Here is a 17,633-nt window from a genome sequence, read left to right as displayed (position 1 = left end):
ATCCACGCACTGCTACAGCTGTACATGTACTCATCCCACCAGTTACTGGACTTGCCATGGGAATGACGAAGGAGATATCTAAGCTGGCCTGTGCATACAGTAAAACAACAAATTTGACTGGATCTATACTGTTGGAACTCAACCAAGAATTAGGAGAAGTGCAAATTGTAGTGCTCCAAAATCTTACAACTACAGACTATTTACTGTTAAAAGAACATATGGGATGTGAACAGTCCCCAGGAATGGGTTGTTTTAATTTGTCTGATTTCTCTCAGACTGTTCAAGTTCAGTTGGACAATATCCACCACATCATAGATAAGTTTTCACAAATGCCTAAGGTGCCTTAATGGTTTTCTTGGTTTCACTGGAGATGGCTGGTAATTACAGATATGCTTTGGTTATGTAACTATACTCCTATTATGTTAATGTGTGTGCGCAATTTAAGTAGTAGCTTAAAACCTATACATGCTGAAGTTACTCTACAAGAAGATATGTCAAGGAAATAATCAATCTTCCCATGTTTTCTTCCGCCTGCTACTTCTATAGCTTTTCTTCTTCCTTCCTAATTACAACCCTTAAATAGAATTCGTGCCTCATATCAAATTTACCAAGTATCATAATTCTTTCAAGTGGTAAAGATACCTCAAGACAAATGCTGGGCAGAGAAGCTACAGGGCATAAATATGCAAAGAAATAATAAGCTAACCATTTCAAACAATAAGGCTTCTCTCTCACTTATCAACTTTACATTTCCCTGTATGGCACCGAAAGATGACTGGTTAGCCAGAGACGGGTAAGATTCCTCAAGGGAGGAACAACCTAAGACAGGCACAGTCACAGGGGGGTCATCAGGTGAGAAATTCGGGATCAACAGAGGTGAGGCTTAGAACCTCACCCCCCCGTTCTGAGAGAAATCTTCTGCATACGTGGATGTTTTATTGCCCTTGTCTAGCTTGGATTAACACATAGTCAACAGGCACACACCTGATCATCTACATTTGCTCTCTTACAACACTAAACTATGTTTTCTACCTTTATCTTGTATCTACCTACCACTTCAGCATTTTATTAAAAATAATAATAACAAAGAGAATTGTGGTATCCACATATAAATCAAGTATAAAAACCAAATGAGTGTTCATATTTGAACTGACTGTTTATAGTTCATAATGCATGAGCAAAACCTAAAGTTTCTGTGATGACTGCCCCTGTACTGTTCACTAAGTAACTTATTCATTATGTAAGAATTTGTTCTCCATGTAAGAACTTGTTTGTTATGCCTCAGAAGATTGGAGACTGATGAAAATTAGGCTTGCGGTGGATTAATGATTGTGCATTGAGTATTGACTCCCCTATACAGAATTTTATTGTCGTTAACAACCATTTGGTCAATAAATATGAGAGATGCCCTCACAAAAAAAAAAAAAAAAAAAGGACAGACTTCCAATGGTAAAATAAATAAGTAACCGGGATGTAATGTATAGCATAAGGAATATAGTCAAGATATTGTAACAGCTTGGTAGGGTGATAGCTGGAACCTAGAATTATGTATATAAATGTTTTATCACTGTGTTGTACACTTGAAACTAATGTAATGTAATATTGTGCATCGACTACCCTTCAATAAAAAATAATTATCTCAAAAAAAAAAAAACTTAAACATAAGGCATGAAACTGTAAAAAATCTCAGAAGAAAATGTAGGGGAAAGTCTTTTCGACATTTGCCTTGGCAACAATTTCTTGGATGACACCAAAAGCATGAACAACAAAAAAGCAAAAATAAACAAGTGGGACTGCCTCAAACTTAAAATTTCTGCAATCAAAGTAAACAAGAGAGAGAAAATGGGACTTACAGAATTGGAGAAAATATTTGCAAACCAGGTATCTGGTAGTGGATTAATACCTTAATATATGTCTCATACTACTCAATAGCAAAATCAAAACAAAAACAAACAAAATAAGCTGATTAAAAATGGGCAAAGGAACTGAGTAGACATTTATTCAAAGAAGATATATAAATGGCCAACAGGTATATGAAAAAATGCTCATCACAAGTCATCCGGGAAATGCAATCAAAACCACCATAAAATACCACCTCACATCTTTTCGAATGGGAATTATTAAAAAATATATATATTTATCATGTGTTTTCTGAGAATGTAGAGAAAAATGAACTCTTGGACACTGTTTTTGGGAAAGTGTATTGGCACAGCCACTATGGAAAACAGTGTGGAGGTTACTCAATTATTTAAAAATAGAACTACTATATGATCCAGCAATCCCACCTCTGGGTATTTATCCAAAGAATCAAAATCAATATCTCAAAGAGATATCTTCACTCCCATGTTCACTGCTGTATTGTGTAAAACAGCCAAGTTGAGGAAACAACCTTACGTTCATTGTCGATGAATCAAACATCGATAAATGTATGACTATATGTATGATTGAATATTATTCAGCATTAGAAATGAAGGAAATCTTGTCATATGTGACAGCATGGATGAACTTTGAGCACACTGCTAAGTGAAGTAGGCCACTAGTAGATGAACACATGCTGTATGACTCCACTTATATGAAGTATCTAAAATAGTCAAACTCAGAAGCAGAAAGGAAAACGGTGGTTTCCACAGACTGTGGGGAGGGGGAAATTAGGAGTTGTTCAACAGGTATAAAGTTTCAGTTATGCAAGATGAATAAATTCTAGACATCTGTTGCACAACATTGTGCCTTTAACAATTCTGTATTGCACTCAAAAAGTTAAAAGGGTGGATCTTATGTTAAATGTTGTTACTACAATAAAAAAGAGAAAAGAGCGAAAGCAGTTTTAGTTTCAGGTTTTACTCAAGAACAATCATTGCCAATGAACTCAAAATGGCCCTCACCACATCCCCTACATTACCTGAGAAGTAGTAGCTCTGAGTGATATTTGAGGATCAATTCCTGCAGCCTTTATGCTTAAATGCAAGAACATTCATAGAAAGAATAATTAAATAACCCAGAAAATTCTTAGAAAATTAAAAGCCCATTTTGTTTGTCTTTCCCAGTTCAGACTTTTCATGCATTGTTGTTTTGTTTTACATTTATTCTAGTTCTGGGAATAGTAAAATAACCAATATGGACAGACCTATTCTTCATCATGGAGGAATTCCACATATGTTTAGGTTTTTGTGTGTATGTTCATTGAAATGCTCTGGAGTTTCACGTGAGTAGTCATAGGCTAAATGTAATTGTGAATATTGTCCTGACTCTGACAACTGCAGTGAAAAAGCTGGTACCATAGTTCAGATGACATCTGGACACTATTTTAGCTTAAGCAAACACATCAAAACAGTGTTAGCATTGCTTAAAGGTAGTATTTTTAATAAATCTTACATTTGGGTTCAAAAGACTTATGCATCTTGTGGGAAAGGCAAGAAACCAAGACAAGAAGAGTCAAAGGATTTTTCAAAGCTTATCACCATATCTATTTTCATTGTCTCAAAGAGTTTAAACACTCAACACTATACATCCAAAATACTTCAAAGCCATAACCGGACCCTCATATTTTTCCCATTTCAATTCACCCTTTAATCTCACCAGAGTAGGCACCATAATATAGAGAAGTTTCTCCAGTGTGATTTTCATATAACACTAGTCATTTGATCAAATGTACTAGCATGTTCAAATTTTTGAGAAATCCTACAAATAAAAGATTTAACTTTGGTTAATCTAGCATTTCCATTATTTAATTGAAAATGTTTTTCCTTATAATGCCACCCAGTTACCTAGTATTTTAACTTATGTATATGTGGGCAACACTGGAAAGAATATCATTGCCCTAAGGGTTGAAGAACTTACAAGATATGTTCTTCCACATATTAATGCACATGTGAGCATAAAGCCATACACTCATTTTATTTTTAAAAAAGTGCACCCCTCTAAAATGGCACCCAATGATCCTTACCTTCTGTTATTCATGCCCTTGTGTAATTCTCTCCCCTTGTATGTGGGCTAGATGTACTGATTTGCATTTCATGAATGGAACAAGCAAAAGTAATGAGATAATTCCAAGATAAGGTTATAAATGACTATAATTTCTCTTGCTGGTATTCTCATTCTCTGGCTATTCTCACATGCTTTGCCTAACAGAGAAGGCCACCTGGCCAGGAAATGAGTTTCTCAGTCTAATAACCCTCAAAGAACTGAATCCTGCCAATAATCATGTGAGTGAACTTGGCAGTGGTTTCTTTCCATTGAACTTTCTTATGAAATTACAGCTTTGGCTGGCACCTTCACTGCAGTTTTGTGAAGGAGGCTGACATTTGGTTGATACTAGTTGAGCTACAACTGGATTCCTGACCCACAGAAGCTGTGAAAATAATAAGTATTGCTCTTTTATGCCACTAGGTTTTGGGTTAATTTGCTATATAACAGTAGAGCATTAATATAATTTTCTATGATAAATACTCATTAAATGATAATAAAAATATACATATTTATTTTGTTGACAATTTTGAATAATTTAAATATATGCTATTTATATATGTGATTACATATTATAAATATGTAACATTATTTTTTTGGGTTATACAGAGAGGAAAATTGTTGGGAAATGCAGTCTCCTGCACACAGTCTTTTGACCCCTCCCTGGCCACATAAGAACAGGCCTTAGGCCTGTAATACCTCCTTCCCAAGAGATAAAGAGCCCACACACACAGCCTTTGGTGGGTTTATCACTCTTTGTGGGAATATCTTTCCCTGTTGCAAGACCAATGTGTTCTCTTTTGTTTCTGCTTAAATTTGTCTCATATGGCACCTGGCCAACCCAGCTGCTTTATTTGTCCTCCATGGGTAAGAGACTGGATCTTTCCGTGCTGGCTGGAGAAGGGGTTGCATGTAGGCAAATGGCCCTGCATTGGATGCTGGGATAGACACACTCATTGGATGGGGTACCAAAGCCCACTACTCAGACTGATATTGCTCTGTTTCTTCTGTATGTAAGTAAAACATTATTCCATTCAGTGCTGGACTATATTGTCTTTCCCTGGCAATTCTGATACCAAGGTGCAATGCACACAAGTGTTTAAAGTCTTCCCCTCATATTGGTAACTGGTGTACAGTGTTCTGCTCCCCTGGGATTGATAACTGGTGCACAGTGTTCTGCTTGACAAAAATGCAGAAAAATTGAATAATTTGCCTACGGTGACATAGCTACTTCTTGGTAAAATAAACTCCTTTTCTTTGTCATTCCTCCTGCTGTTCACCACATTAGTTTCTTTCTCAGTGTTCACCATCTGTTCAAATTCTACCATAAAACTTCAAATCCTTCACTACTTCAGGTTGCACTCATCACCTCTTTCTCTGAAGAGTCTTTTCTTGTTCCCTGTTTCCTGTATTTAATCAAATTTAATTCAACAGATATTTCTGGGGACCTCCTATGTTTTAGACACTGTGTGAGGCACTGAGTATATAAAAATGAACATGGAATGCTTTCATAAATTATAAAATGTTGGTGGAAAAATATTTGGCCCATCTTTATTCATTAGCATTGCAAATCTTATGGATAAAATTATTTTTTTCTAAGGAATTTAGTCTTGCAATAATGTACAAGGGTTTGCTTACTTTGGGCATCCAACCCATACCAAGTAACCCTATTAATTTTGGTTTCTTTCAAGATGCAAAGTGTGTGTATCTATGTGTGTGTGTGTGTGTGTTTGAGAAAATTCAAAATAGGATGTGATTAGTCATAACAGAAGCAGTATACTTATGACATTCTCCTTGGAGTCCAATTTCAACTCCTAAGATACAGATTTGTGTTTATTAAGTTGTTTAATGATTTTCTGATTTAATATAAATAATTCATTGTTTCTTTTTATTTGACCATTTTATTTACATTGGTGTAATAAGAACTGTGGATTTATAAAAATGACTGACATATTGTTCTGGTAATCACTTCCAATTATAGCTTAAAATTTTACTTCTCTCATAGGCTTTGCAATGTCTCTACAGTTATCATTTACTTTTATTTATTTGCATATTTATTGCTATTGTCACATTCACCAAATGTAATTCACCTCTACCAGGTTTCACTTATAATACCTACAACTGAAGATAGCATCTTTCTCTGAGATCCCCATGTTTGTCACTGCTCCTGTACTATAAGAATGTCACAAACTTTCCAAATGTAAAACTGATTCCTTAACCATAAAGAAACACATGCCCATTTTCTGGTAGGACCCAATAGCCATTATTGCCACATGAAAAGTGTACTCCCCATTCTTTAATTGTGGACTTATACTATCTAGTTAAAATATATATTTTATATAACTTTTACAAGGTCATAGTAACAGTTTGATTTATTCAATTACTTTCTGATAGTAAGACACATGCTTATTGAACCTATTTAAGTAATATAGGCACTTTGCATAGTATTTACCATTGCCATTGTTCTTAAGGCAAGGCTAATCAACCTATTTCATTATTTCTGCATAATCAATATTCTTAAATTTTCTTTTTTTTTTCTGACAATATACATTAGGATGTTATAGTTCATGGAACTTTTGCCCTAGCGATAAATCTCTGGATGTTCCCATTTTTGAAGAAACTACCTTTGGGCACAATCCAATAGACAGAGTGAAATATGAAGGGAAAATGTACAGAGCATCAATCCCAATAGTACTTGAAGATGCAGTGAGACACACATGCACAGAAAGAAATCCTCTCTGTGGACTCAATATTGTCTATTAACTGAAGGGAGATCACTGAGAAATAAAGTTAATCATATAACTATGTTTTTTGCTTTAAATCTTTAATCCAGTACATGATATTTGTGTTTCTAATCACACATAAGTAACAGCAAATGAATACAAATATTGTGACTTGGAATGGCTAATGCTTTTCAAAACATGATACAAAATCCAGAAATCACTGAGAGAAAAACACTAGGGAAAAAAAGGAGTAAAAAGACACACATAGGGACTAATATTTGCAACCTGACAAAGTTTTATATCTATATTAAAATTTTCCTACAAAAAAAAGAAAAAATACAAATAGCCAATTGAGTATAAATATGTTTAGTAAATTTACATAATATACAAAAATGAAAATATATAAAGGCTGCTTAAATTCATTAATGAAATAATTATATAAACAATAAGATTTTTTGTATCTCAAGTTGACTGAAATTAAAAATAAAGCCTTAAGGGCTCTTTTGTCCCCTCCTGGAGTGAGCCAGAAGCCCTTTCCTCTCACTTTATTTCTAAATAAAAGCCTCTTCCTGGCTCTCCTACCTTGGGTGTTTGTGAAGCTCATTCTTCGACTTCGCAAACAAGAACCCCGGTATCATCTTTGGGGGCTTGTCTGCGATAACTTCGGAGAAGCCACAAAACTGAAAATAGTAATAGAAATGGAACCTGAAATAGAAGTGCCCATCTTCCAAGGCCCTCTCAACTAACTGCTTATGGAGACCTAACTGCACCCCTTACTGGGCTCCCTCTCAGCATGAAGCAACCAGAGCGGTCATCACCCCCTTTCCCTAGCAGCAGCTAGGGTCTCTATCTGTAGAGGGGGGAATGAGACAGGGACTGTGTGTATGGTCAAAGTAGGGGGAGGGCCTCCGGGAAAAGCAGGGTGGAATATTTACAGTCAGAGCAATGTAACGATGGACAAAGAAGTCCCTATTGAAACTGTTAAGCATTATGCAAAGTCAAGGTCACACTAATTGTCTAGGGAAAAGACACCAGACTAAGAATATAGACATCTTCAGTGATATCAGTTAAAGTTCAAAAGGCCAGGAGCAACTTGGCCTGGAATATTTGAGTGTTCCGCAAGGTTATCTCAGCATAACCTGCGACTTCACTGTAAAAAGCCCTAGCAAGCAGACAATAGCCCAACCCACCTTGAGGGCAGGGCAGGTGGTACAAGTCCACACCCTAAGCCCTCAATTCTCAAATATCCTCAACTGCCTATAAATCCCCTAGACAACACACCACCCCGGACTATCTTGTCCCCTACTGGCATTAGCCAGGGGCTCTTTCCTCTCACTTTATTTCTAAATAAAAGCCTCTGCCCTTGCTCTCCTAAAAAATAATAATAATAATAAAGCTTTAAGTTTTGAATATGACAGGGAAATGGGCTATACTGTGTATAATATGGAACAGTTATTTTGGAGGGAAATATATAATGAATTTCAAAATTAGAAATCTTTGACCCAGGAATTGAAATTCTCAAGTAGGTCTCCAGAAATACTGACACAAACGTGAAAGGGTGTAGTCATAAAGTTATGCAATGCTGCATAACAAATATTTGTTGAAGTAACAAAATATTGGACACTAAATGCCCATCAGTAGGAATTGTTTATTGATGGAATATCCATAAAATGCAATCTTATACAACCATTAAAATAATGCATAACTGTATATAACCATTTGTAAAGCACTCCATGATATATTAAATGACAAAAAATATGTATAACTTGATCACAGTTTGGGGGAAATTTTATGTATATTGTGCATAACTTGGTGTGTATGCTTATATGAACAGAACATATCAGGAAGTATATAAAGAACATTTAACCATCATCTCTAGGATAAATAATTGGTGTGTCTGGAGGGGAGAGATTTTTACTTTTGGTTGTATACAGCTCTCTATCACATACTTAAAATGTGGTGGTATTATTAGAAGTTGTATTTTTAATATATTCTAAACTTTCCTGTTTTTGTTAAAAGTACATTGTAAGTTTGGAATTATGAAATAAGTAAATGGTATACTAATAAAACTTAAACATTGTAGACAAAAAATTTAGTTACTATGTTTTGCTTTGTTTTGTTTTGTTTGTAATTTATCCATGTGGGAAAATATGGTGGCCTAGCCTATTCTAGTAGCTATGAAGATGAACAGGATTGAAAAATATTTGGGAGGTACTTAAAAGGTTGAATTGATGAAATATGGTAATTTGTAGTTCTTTGAGTGTGAAAGGAAGGAGTCAAAGAAGACACTTTTCAGATTATTTCAGTGGAAAGATAATGAATTTGGTTTTGAACACTTTACATTTAAGACATCAGTGAAACTTCTTTCAAATTCATGTCCTGATTTAAATGTTAGCTTCTCAGTGAGGGCTTTCCTTATCATAGTATCTGAAATTGCATTCCTGCTAATACTACACACACATGCTTATATCCTCATTCCTTTTTTCATTATTCCCGTTAACACTTTTACTTACATGTTTTACTTGATTATTGTGATCATTTTCTGTCTTCTCCACTTTAAATCCCCAAACGGCAAAATTTTTTGGTTGATATTGTTGTTTCTATTCTGTTTATTAGTATATCCTCAGCACCTATACTAGTGATTAGAATATATTTTTCATTAAATAAATATTTGTTGGACAAGTTCATGAATAATTGAAACATCCCTTTATTTGTTCAGCTCTTTTTGTCCTATAGAAGACCATTGGTTTAGAAGAATTATGTAGTTTGTTGTGCATTTACTTTAAAAAAGTAAAACATTTAAAATATATAACTAAACACATGCCATCAACGTTGAACTTATTAAATGCATGCATAATTTTTTGTAAAATAATTGTGTAGTAAATTTATCTGAGAAGAATATCATTTTATTTAAAATGAGACATATTCATTAATGGGTAGTATATGTTCACATTTTATTAATGCCTATTAAGACCTGCTAACAAGTTTACAAATACATGTCTTTATATGCTATTATGATTAGTGTGCTTTCAAATTTATGATTGATACCATATTTTATTTATAACTTCAATCCTGATTCTAACAAAATGTGAAGGGTGAACAATTACCAAAATCTTTAAATATTTTGGTCATGTAATGTTCTTTTCTATAATTACCTGGCTATATAATATTTTGACCTTTAGGTTATTTCTAAATATTTCAGCTTTTTATAGTATCACAGACAAGATAATTCCAATGTTACTTAAAATATCCCTGAATATTTAAAAAATACAGAAAGCTTCCCAGTTGATTTTTTGGAGTGACCTTAATTGTTTCACTATAATTTTCTGAATAGAGGACAAAAGAAAAACTATGGAACCATCTCACTTTTTCACACGAATATAAAATTATTAGCAAATAGAATCCACCACTAAATATAAGAAGGGTTAATTGCAGAAATAAACAAGTGGTTCAATTTTAAGAAATTTATCCACATAATAAAAATGACAAATTGAAGAATGAACTTGATCATATAAATATATGTGAAAAAGAATTTGATAAAAAATAAGCAGTGTTCATAATAAAAGGCAGTAAGTAAAATAGTGATAAATGGAACTATTTGACTATGATAAATTTTGTTTACCCTAAATCATTAAGAAATACTATCTTAAATTATGGGGTGTTAAACTACTTGGCAATATCAAGATCTGGGCACAAATTCTCAGTATCTGCATTAACATTCAAAACTGTCATGGAAGTTTAAGTGAATGCAATAAAATACAACTAATATAATTTTGGAATGGAGGATAAAATCACATTGGATGATAACACAGTTACATACATATGGTATCCAAGAGAAAAAAATTAAGAAATTAATAAGTGGTTAATTTACCAATTAACTTGGTGCAAAAAATAAAAATGTATAAATTTGAAATTTTATACTGTATTAGAAATAATCACATAGAAAACTTAAAAGAATTTACAATGGCAAGAAAAAATAACCTGCAAAAATACTTAAGAACAAATTAAACATAAAAGGCACAAAGGACCCAGGTATATAAAATATAATGTCCTATTTAAGGACACAAAATAAAATTGAACAAATAGATTTACCATGCTATTTCTTAGATACAAAAAGTTAATATTGCTATTTCAAATGTCAGTTCATGAAAAATAACAAATACATTTCAAAGAACAGCAATTGGAACTGTGAAACAATTTTAACAGCTCTATTGAGGTATAATTTCATATAATAAAACGTGTATCATTATAAGTATACCGTTAAATTAGTTTTGATAAATACATGCATTTGTTTATCAATCACCACAATTCAGTTTTAGAATAATACATCTGTGAACCAGTGATTCCCTCATTCCCTTTTGCTATCAACCCATACCTGGCGATCATTGATCTGCTTTCAATTTCTATAGTTTTGACTTTTCAAGAAATTTTATGTAAAATAAATGCCTTTATGTCTTCTTCTAACACATAATATAATGTTTATGAAGTTCATTCATATTATTGCAAATATCATTAGCTTGTTTCTAAATAATGCTTCTAAAGTTATCCAAGTTCATTTTTTTTGTGCTAATGTTTTCATTTCTCTGGGATAAATATGAAGAAATGGAATTGTTGCATCGTATGGCAGGTGACTGTTTAACTTTTTAAGAAACTGCCATATTTTTTCCAAGTGATTATATCCTTTAACATTTCCACAGGTATTGTGTGAGACTTCCAGTTTCTTATTTTTACTAACACTTACTGTCATCAGTCATTAATGATCACAGCCATCTAAGTGGATCTATAGTGGGGTCATATTTTTAATTTGCATTTCTTTAATATATTTTCATGCATTTATTAGCCATTTTGTATCTTCTTTGATGGTGTGTCTACTTAAATATTTTGCCTTTTAAAAAAATAATTTTTTGCTTCTGATTTGTGAGTTGTTAGGCTTTTTTTTTTTGAAGCAGAGTGAGTTTTATTTAGTTACTTAAGAGAGAAGTGCAGCAGGCAGCCTCAGCAAGGAGAGGCACCCTGAAAGGTTGGAAAGAGAAAGTTTAAGATTAAAAGGTTACGCGCACTTAGAAAGTTCAGGAGACCTCAAAGAGAGGAGCGCCTGGCTTTTTTGAAATATTCTTTATATTTATATGTCTTTTATCACATGATATATAATATGGAAATATTTTTTCCAGTCTTTAGTTTGTCTTCATTTTTATATGAAGTCTTTTAAAAAGTAAGAGTTTGCAATTTTGATGAAGTCCTGTTTAACGTATTTTCTCTTCTATGGTTTATGCTTTTTGGAATCAAATTTAAGAATCTTTTGCTTACCCAAAGATCACTAATATTACTTTGATATGTTCGTTTCTACTAGATGTCTTAGTTTTGCTGCTTATATTTAGGACTAGAATCTAATTTAAGTTAATTTTGTTTTATACGGTATGACATAAGTGTTTAAAGTTATCTGTGTTTCATATAATACCCAATTGTTCCAGTTCCATTTTTGGAAAAAACTACTTTCTTTACTGAATTACTTTGGCCTCTTTGTAAAAAATCATTTGACCCAAATAGTGTATAGCCTACTGGTATTTTAATAGTAATTGCTTTCAGTCCACAAATCAATTTGTGGAAAGTTGCTTTGTTATCAAAATTGACATTTCCAGTCCATGAGCATGGTATCTCTCATCTTTTACTTATGTCTTCCTTAATTTTTCTTAGCAAAGGCTTGTTTGTTTTCTTACATTCCTTGAGTTAATTTGTAAGTATTATATTCTTTGCTATTGTGAATGGCATTGTTTTCTTAATTTCGTTTTCAGATTCCTTTTTCCTCATGTACAGAAATACAATTGATTTTTCTTTATTGTTCTTGTATTTGTATAGTTCTAGTAGTGATCAAATCTTTCTTTGATTTGTTTCATTTAATTTCATAGATTTCTGTCAGTCTTCTACATGTAGTGCCATGTCATCTATGGATAAAGACATTTTATTTCTCATCTTCCTTCTTTTTTTTGCTTCAGTTTATTTTCCATAGTTCTAGTATACTGTTAAATTGAAATAGTAAGCGTAAACACCCTTGCCTTGTTCTTGATCTTAGGTAGAAAGCATTTAGCTTTTTATCATTCATTATAATGCTAACTTTAGTTTGTTACTTTTTATCCCATAGATATCTCTTATAGAATTTAGGAAATTCTCTTCTATTTCTAATGTGCATTTTTTTAATCATAATTGATTATTAGATTTTTATCAACTATTTTTCTATACCAGTTGAGATGGCATATGTTTTTGTCCATTATTCTAAAAATATGATATAATAATTTTTTTTTGGATTTTAAACCAACAGTGAATGCATTCCTATGATAAAAATTACTTTTATAGTCATGATTTATTATTCTATTTATATCTTGCTGGACTTGTTCTTCTAATATTTTGTTAAGGATTTTTCTGTGTATTGATGGGAGATGTTGCTTTTTAGTTCACTTGTGTATTTTCTTATGTCTTTCTCTGTCTTTAGTGTTAGGATATTTCAGGCCATAAAATTGAGGGGGTGAATGACCCCTCTTGTACTCATTTATGAAAAAGCTGCATTTTTATTCCTTACTTATGGGTTTGATACATAATGAAACTATCTAGCCTCAGGCCTTTCTTTATGGAAAGGTTTGCAATTGCTATCTCAAATTCTTTATTGATGTAGGTCCCTTAAGATTTTCTTTTGATGTAAGTCCCTTCAGATTTTCTATTTATTCTTGAGTAAATTTTGGTAATTTATTTCGAGCAACTCATCTATTTTATCTATGTTATTTTGTTTTTTGATGTAAACTTCTCTTATAATCTTGTATTTCTGCAGGGTATTGTAGTGACACCCATGCTTCCCTTCCTCATTTTACTAATTTGTATTTTGTTCAATCTAGCTAAAGGCTTATCATTTTTCTTGATTTTTCAAAGAACAGTTCTTGCTCTTATTGATTTTCTGTATTATTTATTTCTGTTCATTGTCATTAAAAATTATTTTAAGCTCACTGATAGTTCTTTTTCAATTATTTCATACCTTTACTGATTTTCTCTTTAGGTGTTCTGTCTATTATTGAGAAGGGATATTGAAATACCAAAGTATAATTATAGAATTGTATATTTATTATTATAATTCTGTATTTGCTTCATGTTTGAGGATCTGTTGTTATTTTTATACACAAATAAAATTGTTACATCTTTCTGATGTGCTCACCCTTTTATCATTGTGTAATGTGTCTTGAATTTAGTGATATTCATAGATTTAAGCTCTATTTTAACTATTAATATGGCCACTCCAGCTCCCTTACATTTATTCTTACCATGGTATAACTTTTTTCCATCCCTTTCTTTTCAGCTACTTTTTTTGTTTCCAAATCTAAAATGTGTGTCTTGTGGATACTATACACTTGAACTTACTTTTTAATTCATTTTATTCATTTTGACAATGCTTGCCCTTTTTTTGAAGTATAATTATGATATGATTGGATTTAAGTTTAACATTTCATTATTTTTTTTCTATATATCTCCTCTTTTTAGTACTATGTTCCTAATTCATTGCCTACCATTGTGGTAAACCAACATTTTAGTTTACCATTTAAATATCTGTCTTCCTTTTTCAGATTTTTTGCTCTTTGTTTTTAGTTATGTTTTTAGTGAATGATTTTGGAATCACTACATACACTATATATATATACACAGTATGTGCATATATACATATACATAATATGTATATATACACAAGCATATATGTGTGTACACATATTTCACACTCACCCACCCATTTATAATTTATAGTGTTCTTCATTCCTTTCTGTAGATTGAAGTTACTTAACTCTGGTAGCATTTCCTTTCATCTTAAAGAAATTTCTTCAAAATTTCTTACAGGACAGGTATTGTAACCAGGAATAATTCTTTCAATTTCTGGATGACAATATCTGGGAATGTCTGTATTTTACCTTCAGTTTTGAATGGTAGTTCAGCTGGATATAGGAATCTTAACTGAGAGTTTTTATTCTTAATATTGTCTTCTGAACACTGTTTTTCTTATGAGAAGTCAACCTTTAATCATATTGTTACTTCCCCCACCCCACCCCCATGAGACACTTTACTATTTCTGCTTCCAAGTTTGTTTCTTTCTCTTTTGCTTTCAATAATTTGACTATGATATTTATTAATGTGGTTATCTTTGTTTTCTCTTACTTCAGGTTTACTGAGCTTCTTGTGGATAGAATCAATATTTTTCTCAAAATTTGGGTAGGTTCTGCCATTATTTCTTTGAATGTGTATTTGCCTATGTCTTTCTTTTCTAAAAAATATGGTTTTGAATTTTCATTATGTGTATATTGTTACACCTGATATAGTCACATGGGTCTCTTAATTTTTCTTCAATGTTTCTCTATGTATTTCTGGATTATAAATTTCCCTCAATTTATGTTCAAGTATAATTGTTGTTTGTTGATGAGAACATTTAGTGAAATTTTTTTGTCAGTTATTTTCCCATTAAGCTCTAAAATTTCTATATGGATCTTTAATTCTTTGAATTAAATCTTGGAAAATATTCTTCATAGATACCTTAACGACTTTGCCACTAAATCTTATATCTGGACCAACTAGAATCAGTCTTTATTGATTGCTTCTTTTCTTGTGTATATTATCCTGTTTCTTATCATGTCATATAATTTTTCCTAAAACCTGGACATTTTATATGATACAGTGAAGCAACTGTGAGTTATATTTTTGTTTTATTTTGTTTATTTGCTAGAACTTATACTAGAGAATTTGTCTCCCTGTTCTGTGTCTACTGATGTATGTCTCTGCTTTTTATTAAATTCATATTTTTATGTTTTTACATTGTTTCCTAGGGCTCGTGCCTTTGTCTACATAATTTGATGATGAACCAGTGATTTGGCAGATGTTGTACTCAAGCATTCCATACATACAAGGCAACTAACAAATACAAATTAATCTATGGGATGAGAGTAAAACACATTCAGATTTAGAGCTAGTTTTCCTGAGTCACTTGCATTTTTAAAAATTTTACTTCTGAGTCTATTATAGATCCACATGTGCTTATAAGAAATAATATAACAAAGTTATAAGTTTCCTGAACCCAGTTTCTCCCAATGATAACAACTTGAATAATTCTAGTATAATATCACACCTAGGCATTTGTAACTGATGCATACTATCAATTTTTTTCACATTTCATTAGATTTATATATACTCATGTGTATGTGGGTATCTCTGTTATTAATTCTATGAAATTTCATCACATGCAGTTTTGTGTGACTGCTACCATAGTCATACTTTATCACAAGATTCCCTCATGCTAACCTTTTATAACCAAAATCATCTCGCTTCCTCCCCCATCCCTAATTTCTCAACAGATATGTTCTCTGTCTATAATTTTGTCAGTTTAAGATTGTTATATAAATAGAATTGATAGAGTATCCTATGTCTTTAGATTAAATTTTCCAACAGAATAATCCCTTAAGATGCATCTAAGTAGTTGTATAGTATGATAGTAGCATAGGTTTTTTAATCATTCGCTTGATGAAGGACATTGGATAGTTTTAAAATTTTGACTACTACTAACTGGTCTGCTTTGAATATTACTGTACAAGCTTCTGTGTAAACATACCTTTTCACTTATATGGGGGAAATGCCTAGTCTCAGTTCTGTGATTTTCAAATACTTTCTCCCAAATTTTATCTGGTCTTTTCTTCTTTTTCTCAGGGTATATCATGGAATAAAATATTTTGTTTTTAACATGGTCCAGTCTATCAATTTTACCTTTTATACATTGTGTTTTCAGGGCCAGACCTAGGGATTCAGGAATCATTTGTCCTAGATCCCAAAGATTATCTAGGTTTTTTTTCTAAATTTTTGTAATTTATATTTTATACGTAAGTCTATGATAAATTTTGAGTTAAAATCTGAATGAGTCTGAGGTACTGAATGAGGTTCGTCATTTTGTCTGTGGATGCACAATTGCTGTAGTACCTTTTATTGTAAAGGCTATCCTCCTGTCATTGATTAGATTGTATATCTCTGCCAAAAACAGGTGAGTATGTTTGTATTGCTCTACTGTGTTTTGTGTTCTGTTCCATTAAACTATATATGTATGCCTCTGCAAATGACACACTTATTTACTGTAGCTATATACTAATCTTTAACACTAGAGTGATTTCTCCCACTTTATTATTCTTTATCAAGATACTTTTGGCTATTTTTAGCCTGTATCTTTCCGTATGAGTTTTAGAACTACATTATTTATGTTCACTAAAATCTTGCTGGGATTTGGATAGGAATTGCATTATATGTATGGGTAAACTTGAGGATAATTGAAATATTTATTATTTGAAACTTCTAATTCATGAACATGGTATGCCTCTCCATTTATTTAGATCTTTTTTTATTTCTTTCATCAACATTTTGTAATTTTGGGGAGACAGGTTCTATGTAAGTTTTCTTAGGTTCATACTTAAATATTTCATTTTCTTTGGATTATTGATAAATTTTGTTTGCCACATGTTTGTTTTTAGTAGATGGAACTGTGATTAATTTTTATGTTGATATTGTATCCTACAAACTTGCTGAGCTACCTTAAGAAGAATTTCATATAGATTACTTGAAATTTTCTGGTTCACATTCATGTGTCTGCAGAAAGGGAGTTCTTTCCTTCCTATCCAATCTATGCTGTTTATGTTTATTTTATTCTGTATTGCACTGTCTAGCCTATACAGTACTATAGGAGCAGTAAAAACAGACACACTTGCTTTTTCTTGTTCTTAAAGGAAAATGCTGAATTTTTGTTTTAAATATAGTGTTAGCTGAAGCTTTAGTGTAAATACTTTCAAGTCAAGGAAGTTCCCCTCTATTTCTTTGTTGCTAAGGGTTTCTGTAATGAATGAAATTATGCCAAATTCTATTTCTATGTCAATTGATATGATCATATGGTTT

The sequence above is a fragment of the Manis pentadactyla genome, chromosome X (genome assembly GCF_030020395.1).
Source record: "Manis pentadactyla isolate mManPen7 chromosome X, mManPen7.hap1, whole genome shotgun sequence".
In the NCBI taxonomy this organism is placed as follows: Eukaryota; Metazoa; Chordata; class Mammalia; order Pholidota; family Manidae; genus Manis; species Manis pentadactyla.
Note: the sequence above shows the minus strand (reverse complement) of the source record.